We start from the raw sequence: 13,535 nt of genomic DNA, 5'->3' as shown, positions 1-13,535 counted from the left end.
TTTCTACGTACCACTGGTTCAGAATTAGGTGCTGACAAACACTGTGTTCCCATTCTGTTATTATCAGTGGCTAAATGTGTGGAAGATGTAGCAATTCCATTAACAGATGGTGCAGTTCCTGTAGCTAATGCATTTCGTTCATTACAATTCATATTCTCATTAACAATAGTGGCTATAACATTACGATTATCAGAGTTAATATTTTCATTAACACTAGAATCTATAGGGCTCTGTACATCACTAATTGCAACTGATTGTATAACATCTCTAAGTTCATTAGAATGGTTCTCATTGACAACCGGTGTAAAATGTCTATTGTTGACACCATTGCCCCTGGGCCAAGTGAAAATGTGGCCCATTTTAAAATCTTTAATGTCCCTCTGAAGCTTAGCTTTCTTTTGGTTTAATAACCTTTTTTCATACTGTATTACATTGTCGAGTAAAATATGGCAAGGTTTATCCACAGCGGAGGCTGGATAAGTAGCGTAGATGGATGTCCGCTGTTGTTGTATATCCAGCCTCAACACTTCTTCTAGTGGAGTAAAAAATCTATTCATCAATCTCATGTAGTTGAGGCTTACCTCAATATTTAACTGTTGCCACTCGAACAACAGTTCTGGATACAGTGTGGCAGTAGTCGGCATTTTTAAAACTCTCAGTCCTCGGGATCAACCGTCGCTGTATGCACACTTCGAAGTGTTGCCTCTGGGTCTGCATGCGTTTGAGCTTGAATAGATCCATTTCTAGTCTTTCGGCTGCCAAACGTAGCCCTTCTCTGTCAAATGCAGTCGCAGGTAATCCATCTGAAACACCATCCGTATCTTCACAAATCTCCAGCGGATTATCTCCCTGGCGTAGACAGTCAGCTAAACGATCAAAGGCAGGACGCGACGGTACTGTCACTTCCTGGCTCCCACGGAGTGTATAGGGTAGCTCAACTTGTGCTGATTCTCCTTCAATCATGCCTCCAGACGAAACCAAAAAGCCTTGAATAATATTAATACAACGAAAGGGATCGCTCGGAGTGAATGCTCCCGTGTATAAAGCCAAGTAAAAATAATAAAATATTAGAACATAACACAGGAGCAAAACAATGAAGGAGTACGTCACCAAAACCCAAAGTTCCATATACTGGATAACTCCACAGCACTATCAGTTCATAGCCACAAAACCAAAGCCAAAGCCTTAAAAAAGTGTAGATTTATCGCAATCAGGTTAGCGCTTTCGCAAAAATAGCTTCATCAGACGTCTAAACACAAAATCTAGGTGGGTTTAAATATACTGTTTGGCGGGAAACATAAACTCTCTTAAAGTGATACATAAATTTATAAAATCAATTACTTTAAATAAAAAAGAACGAAAGTTAACATCAAATGATCACTCTGAAAATTCAATAAATATATATATGATCAGTCTAGTATATATAGAGATCATAATGCAAGCTTCTCTAAATTCAATTATAAAACATAAAATATATCCAAAGACAAATATCATAAAAATAAAAACAATATGTATGCCTGTATAAAACATTCATATATATGAACCAAAATATATGTATAGTAAATATAAAAAAGCCCCCAGTCATTCAAATGTCGAATATGTAGTCTACCTACAATGTCTTAACCTTCTCATTTTTTAAGAAGGTATATATCGGAACCTTACCATTGAGCCCAGGTGGCATGTCAGACCTGAATTTCATAATCCAATTGGATTCCCTGGCTTCAGTGTATGTTTTAACAACTCCCCCTCTAATATTCCTATATACATTCTCAACTATTCTAAACTTGAATGAATGGCCATTCCCATTCTCAAGGACATGTTTTGCCAAAGCATTATATACAGTGCCTACTCTGATATGATACATGTGTTCCCGCATTCTATCTCTAAAGCATCTATTAGTTTTTCCGATATAAAATGCGGAACATGCCGTGCAAGATGCCAGATACACTAGCTCAATGGACATGCAGTTACCATGGGCTCGAAAATGGTAGTTGACTAAACTGGTAGGATGTATGAAAATAGGATCTGTATCAATATATGAGCAGAAATTACACTTGTTGCAAGGTGTAGTATGTAATGAACCTGTATACCCATCGATGAGTGAGGGTTTGGGATAGCATAATAACCATTTAAGGTTCATCTTATTCCTATAGATGAATCTGGGTCTCTCACCGATTACTTCTCTCACCATAGGATCGACTGATAGACTATGCCAGTGTGTTGTTATAATATCTTTAATAGATCCAACATCCCTAGTATAAGATAGGGAGAAAGCAGGAAATTCCATACTCGCATTAGTCCTGTCATTTATATCTTCCAAGGTGTTGGGATTCATATCTGTGACAAGTGAGTTCATCTGCTCGGAGGCAGAGAAATATGGTGCAGCTATATCTGCCCTTGAGTCAATGATATCTGTTATTCCCATAGTTAGATCAGATTCAGTATAACTGCGTGCCCTAAACCTATCTCCCAATTCCTCGACTGCTGTATAGCATTCATAGTCAATCGGTGTATATCTTGAAACACGCATTGCTTGCCCTCGGACTATGTTCCTATATACATAGCCAGGGTGCATGCTCTGGCGATGTAACATAGTATTTCTATGACAGGGTTTCCGATATAAACCTGTATTAATCATTCCATTGGTCAACTTTTCCACATAAATATCTAAAAATGGAATTTTATCTTCTGACTGCTCTACAGTAAACCGAAGAAAATCAGTGGTGGAGTTAATAACATCAACAAAATTGTTAAGTTCAACTAGTGTACCTGTCCATAAAAAGAACAGGTCATCCACAAAACGTCTATAGAATGGGATATACCTGATGTAAAAATCATTAAGGAACAAAGTTCCACTTTCCCATTCAGCCATAACCAGGTTGGCGTAGCTATTGGCACAAGAAGTGCCCATAGCTACGCCATCCCGTTGTAGATAAACCTGATCCATGAAGCAGAAGACATTCGATTCCAATATTACCTCTAACAGTGTTAAGATGAGGTCAATCTCAGTGTCCCTATAACCTGACAGTCTTCTGAGGTGGCTACCAACCATATCCACTCCCTCTGAATTAGGAATAATAGTGAAGAGGGACTGAACATCAATCGTTACAAATAAATAACTACCCATTGATGTATTATTAGTAGTAAACTGATATAAATCCAGTAAAAACTGTTTGGTGTCCCTCAAGACGTGTATGTTGACATCCACAACTGGTCTCAATTTACTCTCAACATAGATAGATAATGGTTCAGTGGACCAACCTCTCCCTGCTACAATCGGTCTTAGTGGAGGGTGTGTCCTATCTTTGTGAATTTTGGGGAGACCCTGTATAGTAGGTATCAGTGGATGTTGAACTCGTAAAAAATTATATAGTTCAAAATCTATCATCTCATTATTGAGCAGATCATTCAACATGGAATCAATCCCATGAACCATTAATTTGACATTTTCCACTGATATATGTTCATAGAATCTCAAATCCCCTAGCATTACCTTCATATCCTCTCGATATCTAGATGTATCTAGAATGACAACTCCACCACCCTTGTCTGCAGGTCTAATGGTGATGTCATGATTATTACGTAGACTCTGTAATGCCCTCCGTTGCTTAAAATTAAGATTGTATTTGCCCTTCAAATTATTTACATATCGGTCCCTTGTCTGATATAAATCGTCCTCAACCTGTTTGCTATATGCTGCCACTAGAGGATGAATTTGAGGTATATACATACTCGGTCTTCTATACATAGGATACGGAGCAGAGTTGATGCCTTTGAATTCTATTCTCAATGATAAATTACGTATAAATAATTTGAAATCTCTCAATGTTTCCTCAAACCTACTATGTGTGGTGGGAATGAAAGACAGACCTCTGGATAAAACCTGTACCTCATCTAGGTTCAAAGAATATTTAGAGAGGTTGAAAACTATACTGTCCTTTTCACCTCCCACATCTTCTTTATACTCGATTCGGAAGCCGTTCTGGGGACAGCTTGCGATTCTGTCTCCCCCTGCTCATGGATCGTGTTCTTCCTTCCCTGGAAATAGATCTTATTGGGAAAGGGTGTCTAATATCAAAAACCTGGTTGGAAGATGTTTCCAGTCCAGCACCAACCTCTGTAGTCACAGTATTATCAACACTAATTCTATTACTATTATTAGGAGCATGTGTGTAGTTTACTTTTCTACGTACCACTGGTTCAGAATTAGGTGCTGACAAACACTGTGTTCCCATTCTTTTATTATCAGTGGCTAAATGTGTGGAAGATGTAGCAATTCCATTAACAGATGGTGCAGTTCCTGTAGCTAATGCATTTCGTTCATTACAATTCATATTCTCATTAACAATAGTGGCTATAACATTACGATTATCAGAGTTAATATTTTCATTAACACTAGAATCTATAGGACTCTGTACATCACTAAATGCAACTGATTGTATAACATCTCTAAGTTCATTAGAATGGTTCTCATTGACAACCGATGTAAAATGTCTATTGTTGACACCATTGCCCCTGGGCCAAGTGAAAATGTGGCCCATTTTAAAATCTTTAATGTCCCTCTGAAGCTTAGCTTTCTTTTGGTTTAATAACCTTTTTTCATACTGTATTACATTGTCGAGTAAAATATGGCAAGGTTTATCCACAGCGGAGGCTGGATAAGTAGCGTAGATGGATGTCCGCTGTTGTTGTATATCCAGCCTCAACGCTTCTTCTAGTGGAGTAAAAAATCTATTCATCAATCTCATGTAGTTGAGGCTTACCTCAATATTTAACTGTTGCCACTCGAACAACAGTTCTGGATACAGTGTGGCAGTAGTCGGCATTTTTAAAACTCTCAGTCCTCGGGCTCAACCGTCGCTGTATGCACACTTCGAAGTGTTGCCTCTGGGTCTGCATGCGTTTGAGCTTGAATAGATCCATTTCTAGTCTTTCGGCTGCCAAACGTAGCCCTTCTCTGTCAAATGCAGTCGCAGGTAATCCATCTGAAACACCATCCGTATCTTCACAAATCTCCAGCGGATTATCTCCCTGGCATAGACAGTCAGCTAAACGATCAAAGGCAGGACGCGACGGTACTGTCACTTCCTGGCTCCCACGGAGCGTATAGGGTAGCTCAACTTGTGCTGATTCTCCTTCAATCATGCCTCCAGACGAAACCAAAAAGCCTTGAATAATATTAATACAACGAAAGGGATCGCTCGGAGTGAATGCTCCCGTGTATAAAGCCAAGTAAAAATAATAAAATATTAGAACATAACACAGGAGCAAAACAATGAAGGAGTACGTCACCAAAACCCAAAGTTCCATATACTGGATAACTCCACAGCACTATCAGTTCGTAGCCACAAAACCAAAGCCAAAGCCTTAAAAAAGTGTAGATTTATCGCAATCAGGTTAGCGCTTTCGCAAAAATAGCTTCATCAGACGTCTAAACACAAAATCTAGGTGGGTTTAAATATACTGTTTGGCGGGAAACATAAACTCTCTTAAAGTGATACATAAATTTATAAAATCAATTACTTTAAATAAAAAAGAACGAAAGTTAACATCAAATGATCACTCTGAAAATTCAATAAATATATATATGATCAGTCTAGTATATATAGAGATCATAATGCAAGCTTCTCTAAATTCAATTATAAAACATAAAATATATCCAAAGACAAATATCATAAAAATAAAAACAATATGTATGCCTGTATAAAACATTCATATATATGAACCAAAATATATGTATAGTAAATATAAAAAAGCCCCCAGTCATTCAAATGTCGAATATGTAGTCTACCTACAATGTCTTAACCTTCTCATTTCTTAAGAAGGGATATATCGGAACCTTACCATTGAGCCCAGGTGGCATGTCAGACCTGAATTTCATAATCCAATTGGATTCCCTGGCTTCAGTGTATGTTTTAACAACTCCCCCTCTAATATTCCTATATACATTCTCAACTATTCTAAACTTGAATGAATGGCCATTCCCATTCTCAAGGACATGTTTTGCCAAAGCATTATATACAGTGCCTACTCTGATATGATACATGTGTTCCCGCATTCTATCTCTAAGGCATCTATTAGTTTTTCCGATATAAAATGCGGAACATGCCGTGCAAGATGCCAGATACACTAGCTCAATGGACATGCAGTTACCATGGGCTCGAAAATGGTAGTTGACTAAACTGGTAGGATGTATGAAAATAGGATCTGTATCAATATATGAGCAGAAATTACACTTGTTGCAAGGTGTAGTATGTAATGAACCTGTATACCCATCGATGAGTGAGGGTTAGGGATAGCATAATAACCTTTTAAGGTTCATCTTATTCCTATAGATGAATCTGGGTCTCTCACCGATTACTTCTCTCACCATAGGATCGACTGATAGACTATGCCAGTGTGTTGTTATAATATCTTTAATAGATCCAACATCCCTAGTATAAGATAGGGAGAAAGCAGGAAATTCCATACTCGCATTAGTCCTGTCATTTATATCTTCCAAGGTGTTGGGATTCATATCTGTGACAAGTGAGTTCATCTGCTCGGAGGCAGAGAAATATGGTGCAGCTATATCTGCCCTTGAGTCAATGATATCTGTTATTCCCATAGTTAGATCAGATTCAGTATAACTGCGTGCCCTAAACCTATCTCCCAATTCCTCGACTGCTGTATAGCATTCATAGTCAATCGGTGTATATCTTGAAACACGCATTGCTTGCCCTCGGACTATGTTCCTATATACATAGCCAGGGTGCATGCTCTGGCGATGTAACATAGTATTTCTATGACAGGGTTTCTGATATAAACCTGTATTAATCATTCCATTGGTCAACTTTTCCACATAAATATCTAAAAATGGAATTTTATCTTCTGACTGCTCTACAGTAAACCGAAGAAAATCAGTGGTGGAGTTAATAACATCAACAAAATTGTTAAGTTCAGCTAGTGTACCTGTCCATAAAAAGAACAGGTCATCCACAAAACGTCTATAGAATGGGATATACCTGATGTAAAAATCATTAAGGAACAAAGTTCCACTTTCCCATTCAGCCATAACCAGGTTGGCGTAGCTATTGGCACAAGAAGTGCCCATAGCTATGCCATCCCGTTGTAGATAAACCTGATCCATGAAGCAGAAGACATTCGATTCCAATATTACCTCTAACAGTGTTAAGATGAGGTCAATCTCAGTATCCCTACTATGTGTTAGTCAACTACCATTTTCGAGCCCATGGTAACTGTACTCAAGTACTAACTCCCTTGCCCAACATTTCCTAGAATTTATAAACTCAAATGCCCTGAACCAACTGGTCAACACTCCCTCCGGAGGTGGTAACATATTGATCCCTTGTCATCCCCAACATGGTAACATATTGAACCTTTGTCATCCCCAACATGGGCAACCGCTGTTCCACACCGCCTACTCAAAGGTGATCTCTGCCTGACATACAAGGCTATGTCCAACCCAGAATTGATGGATGTGCTCCACCTAAAAAAACCTTATCCCCTCGAGCCACATGCTCTAGGGATCTAAACTTCACCACAACAATAAATAGGACGTACTGGAGGGATAGATTCCTGTCCCAGAGACTTCCCAGGCTTTAGAACAAGATTCTAATCTACATTAGGTAGAGCTCCTCGCTAACACTCTTCAAGAGAAACCTTGATGAGTGGATGGGAAACAGAAAGTTTACCCCGGGGATCACTTCAATGGCTCTGCTGGACAGAGGCACAGGGAACTAATTTAAGGGGGCGGCAAAAGCCAACACATTCTGGCTAGGCTTATAAATGCCTTCGGGCAGATAGCCTAGTACCTACCTATGAACCTAATATCATTATTTAAAAATGGTAAGCAAATTATTTTCTAAATAATGTCATTGTATAATAGCAATAGTATACTCCTGAGTGTCTATATCAGAGTATTCACCCACTCCTAGTCATGGATTGCTGCTAAAATATACAATAATCATACAGCAGATAAAAGCAGTATCAAGGAGAGGGAAAACATAATAAGAACATAACTAAATGAAACAAAATATGTTGGTTAATACTCACATCAAATTGTATACTATTGTGCTATGCTTATATCTGTGATATTTTCTTTATAAAACTACCCTTCAAACTTCCCTATTACTCAGCTGGGCAAAGAGCAAATAGTTTGCTCAGGAGCAAGCACAGCCCCATATCCTTTGAGACGATATTCCCATTACCACTTTCTTCTGCAAAAACGTGCTGATCACCTAAAAAGGCCAGTAACCACAAACATGGACTTTCCTCTTATCTGTGCAGCCCATTTGCCAGACATGAGCATCCTGAAGTAATGTAGCAATTGCCTTATGTTTACTGAGCCAACTGATTCTTAAAGAAACTGTTAAGGTATGTGAGAGATATATTTACATAATGTCACTAGAGGCAAAGCTCTGAAATACAAGCACTCACAATAATACCAACCAGATTGTCAGAAATGCACATACTGCACCCAGCACGCACAGTATGAATCACACACCTGGACCCACATATGCTGATGCACTTAAAAGTAATCTTTCTAAACCCCAAAGACCTACCAGACAATATATCTAAAACAAATGTCCTCATCAGCCCTAAAGCACTCCACCAAAACAACACCCACCACAACACATGCAGCCACATCTCATGGAGCCTCATCTTCAAAGACTATAAGGCAGACCACCTCACAGCCCAATATTTTAGTAATAAGAGACTCCATTAAAACACACAGATGTCCCAGTCACCAGGCTGAGAAGAGAGAGAGACACAGTCAGTTGTCTGTCACAGGCCTGGATCTGCCATATCATACATGCACTCTGGTCATTGGAACATGTGGGTGTAAATGACCTGAGACATGTATCTCACTGGACTATATGAAAAAAGGCATTACAGAGCTCTTGGACTATGTGTTCCAGGTTGGTATGAGCCTAGCATCGAGCAGCATTCTACCTTCACTGAAGATGATGCCACAATATGAATAGAAGATCATCATCATCTTCTTTCAGCTGTTCCCATTAGGGGTCGCCACAGTGGATCATCTGTTTCCATTTCTTCCTGTCCTCTGCATCATGCTCTTTCACCCCAACCGCCTGCATGTCCTCTCTCACCACATCCATAAACCTCATCTTAGGCCTTCCTCTTTTCCTCTTACCTGGCAGCTCCATCCTTAGCATCCTTTTCCCAATATACCCAGCATCCCTCCTCAGCACATGTCCAAACCAACGCAATCTTGCCTCTCTTGCTTTGTCTCCAAACTGTCCCACCTGAGCTGACCCTCTAATATACTGATTCCTAATCCTGTCCATCCTAGTCACACCCAGTGTAAATCTTAACATCTTTAACTCTGCCACATCTAGCTCTGACTCCTGCCTTTTTGACAATGCTACCATCTCCAACCCATATAACATAGCTGGTCTCACTACCCTCTTGTAGACCTTCCCTTTCACTCTTATTGGTACCCGTCTGTCACAAATCACTCCTGACACTCTTCTCCACCCATTCCACCCTGCCTGTACTCTCTTCTTCACCTCTCTTCCACACTCACCATTACTCTGAACTGTTGATCCCAAGCACTTAAACTCATCCACCTTTACCAACTCTACTCCCTGCATCCTCACCATTTCTCTACCCTCCCTCTCATTTACACACATATATTCTGTTTTAGCCCTGCTGACCTTCATTCCTCTCCTCTCTAAAGCATATCTCCAAGTCTCCAGGGTCTCCTCAACCTGGTCCCTACTCTCACTACATATCACAATGTCATCTGCAAACATCATAGTCCATGGGGCCTCCTGTCTAATCTCATCTGTCAACCTGTCCATCACCACTGCAAATAAGAAAGGGCTCAGAGCTGATCCTTGATGTAATCCCACCTCCACCTTAAACGTATCTGTCACTCCCACCGCAGTCCTCACCAATGTCACACTACCCTTGTACATATCCTGTACCACTCTTATATACTTCTCTGCCACTCCCAACTTCCTCATACAATACCACAACTCCTCTCTAGGCACCCTGTCATATGCTTTCTCTAAGTCCACAAAGACACAATGCAACTCCTTCTGACCTTCTCTGTATTTCTCCAACAACACTCTCAGAGCAAATATTGCATCTGTAGTGCTCTTTCCCGGCATGAAACCATACTGCTGATCACTAATCATCACCTCCCTTCTTAACCTAGCTTCCACTACTCTTTCCCATAACTTCAAGCTGTGACTGATCAATTTTATCCCTCTGTAGTTACTGCAGCTCTGCACATCACCCTTATTCTTAAATATAGGTATCAAAACACTTTTTCTCCACTCCTCAGGAATCCTCTGACTTTCCAAAATTTCATTAAACAATCTAGTTAAAAATTCCACTGCCATTTCTCCTTAGCACCTCCATGCTTCCACTGGTATGTCATCTGGGCCAACAGCCTTTCCATTCTTCATCGTCTTCATAGCTGTTCTTACTTCCTCTTTGCTAATCTGCTTCACTTCCTGATTCATTATCCCCACATCATCCAACCTTCTCTCTCTCTCATTCTCTTCATTCATCAGCCCTTCAAAGTACTCTTTCCATCTACTCAACACACTCTCCTCACTTGTGAGTATGTTTCGCTCACTGTCCTTTATCACCCTTACCTGCTGCACATCTTTCCCAGCTCTGTCCCTCTGTCTAGCCAATTGGTGCAGGTCCTTTTCTCCCTCTTTAGTGTCCAATCTCTCATACAACTCTTTATATGCCTTATCATTAGCCTTCGCCACCTCTCTCTTTGCCATGTGCCTCATCTCCTTATACTCATGTCTACTTTCTTCATCTCTTTGACAATCCCACTTCTTCTTTGCCAGCCTCTTCCTCTGTATACTCTCCTGTACTTCCTCATTCCACCACCATGTCTCCTTGTCCTCCTTCCTCTGTCCAGATGTCACACCAAGCACCTTCCTAGCAGTCCCCCTTACTAGCTCTGCTGTAGTTATCCAGCTATTCAGTAACTATTCATTTCCTCCCAGTGCCTGTCTTAACTCTTCCCTGAACTCCACCTCACAATCACCCTTTTTTAACTTCCACCATTTAATCCTTGGCACTGCTTTCCCACTCCTCCTCCGCTTCTTGAGCACAAAGAAATGCACTGGCTTGTGCATCCCCAGTGGCTGGGTTACAATATGAATAGAAGATAATCAACTTTAATAATTGCCTTACTTTTTGGTGTTATTCCAAGGGGGTTCTATACTTGTCAGCGTAATTGCTAAGGATTGTCTGCACCTGCCCCTGCCCAGGCTTTCAAACATTTGTTAAAACATTGCCTCCCTATAATGCCTTTTTTAGTCAATGCCAGACTGACAAACCTTCTGACATAGCAAGACCAACCAAAAGCAATTTAAAGATGTTACTGCTCAATGATAGGAGACTAAGGAAGAAACTCCACACCCTGCAAGCTCTCATCACCTTGGAGAATTCAGACATCTGGGCAGTTAACAGAATGTGGTTTAAAGCTGTGGAGAGTACCCTGGCAATGCAGGGCTATAGCAAGTTCTACACATTTATCCCAGTTACCAAACAAGCTGAGACTAAAGGCAGAAATGTCTCAGTCAACATCAACATCAGTAACAAGTTATACTCAAGGCTAGTTAAACAGAATGATGCACTTAGCTTCTCCATGTCCAAATTATTATAATCAGCGTTCCATACCATTTGCTTGCAAGCTATAGGTCTTCATCTAAGACTCAAAATATCTATAACTCATACTTAAATACACTCAAAAAACTTACTACTACTCAACCCAATATCATATTCCTGGGAGACTTTAACTACCCCGCTATAAACTGGGAGCCATATATGACCCCAAACATGCAATGCCAGAGATTTCTCGACTTTGTAAACAAATATACCCTGGGTCGGATATTCCAGACCCCCATTAGGGGCACAAACATACTAGACCTAATCCACACAAACATGGGAGAATGCTGCATCCCTCCTACAGTAAAGTCCTCTTTGGTAAAATTGGACCATAAAACTGTCTCCTTTGAAATACAAATAAAAATAGTGAATCCAGCTAACCCAGTACCAGTTAAGAATTGTTCTGAGACAAACTTTGTATTATCACAGGAGAACTGCACACGCAGACTCAAAAAACATGTTTATTTTATCATGGCTTGGTGTTTACTACATTTTAACACCACTCTGGGTCTATTTACAGGTTTTTAAATATTTTATATGTACTTTATGAGTCTGACCACATGGGGTCTGGCATCTTGAAGTAATTCTGATTGTTTAGTCTGGCTCTAGGCATTCCAAAATGCACTGCTTGGCTGTAAAAGTTGCATCACACAGGCTTTTTTCTTCCTAAAGCTCCTGTCACTGCATTGATTTTACATGCATACACTGATATCTTTCAGTCAGTTTTGGGTAGCATTTCATGCCATTCAATGACTACTTAAAATCCAAACAGTGCAAATGCTAAAGAACAGATTTTCAAAGTGCCTTTTACTGCTGCTTCTTTTTAGAATGGCTAAACTGCATTTTTTGTGAAGCCTGAATTGCACTACTTTGACATATCCCATCCCCCTTCACATCTAACTTCCCTTGCTGTCAAAGTGCTAAGAGTAATTTGAGCTGTTTTCTGCTGTGATTGACAGCTCACAGCAGGAGACTTGACTTATGTACTGTTCCCTTGTTCTAGCCTTTACTTTCTGTATAGGTAGGGGAAGGACAAGTGAGCTGTGACATCACAGCATGGGTGGGTTTTTAGGACAGTCATGGTGATGTCAGTTTGTGGAGGCAACTTGCCAGAAAATTACCTGTATTCAGTGGCCTTGATGACATCAAAGAATTGGAGACTGCAGCATGGGCAGGATAAAAGTAATTTGAAAGTGAAACCAGCACAGTACAGTAAGGTACTGTTCCAGTGGAGAGAAACAGTCAATTTACAATATTTTAAATGCTGTGTTGTTTATTCATAGCAGGGACAATAAATAGGGAGAAAAAGGGCGTAGAATTTGAGCATTTAATAAAAGAATCCCATCGTCCTTTAATTGATAACCAAGAAAAATGTCAAGTCCACCCCTCAAACTCTAAGAACACAGTTGTCTGTGTGGTATTATTCATAGAAACTCTATACAATTATGTTAATAGGTGCATAAAGACAGCTGTGCCTACCAGGAATAAGATCAGAGCCAACTCAGAAATCAAGCCATCCTGCTGGAATCCTATCATCATTAGGTTGTACAACAAAAGGAAGACAGTCATCACAAAAGTTAGGAAATGCAATGCTCAGCAGGATAAAATTTCTCAAGTCAATCAAAATAAACAACTCAGAGGGCAAATCAAATCTACCAAAGCTAAATATGAAGTAAAGCTAGCAGCCCAGACCAAGGAAAATCATAAAGCTTTCTTTAACTAAGCCCACAACCTCAAAGGCAGTATACAACAACGTGCATAACGAATTGTAAATTAAATTGTACATGGAGCCGGAGGATAGTTGCATAACGAATTGTAAATTAAATTGTACATGGAGCTGGAGGATATAGCAAATCTACTGGCCAACA

General features: G+C 39.9%; 1 pseudogene; it reads left to right on the top strand.

Annotated features, from left to right (window-relative positions):
• The first annotated feature begins 6,105 nt into the window (after nt 1–6,105).
• The window catches only part of LOC122805954, a 166,845-nt pseudogene continuing 159,415 nt past the window's right edge, over nt 6,106–13,535 (top strand).

The sequence above is a fragment of the Protopterus annectens genome, chromosome 7.part0 (genome assembly GCF_019279795.1).
Source record: "Protopterus annectens isolate FY-2018-M chromosome 7.part0, PAN1.0, whole genome shotgun sequence".
Lineage (NCBI taxonomy): Eukaryota > Metazoa > Chordata > Ceratodontiformes > Protopteridae > Protopterus > Protopterus annectens.
Note: the sequence above shows the minus strand (reverse complement) of the source record. Positions and strands in the feature narration are given on the sequence as shown.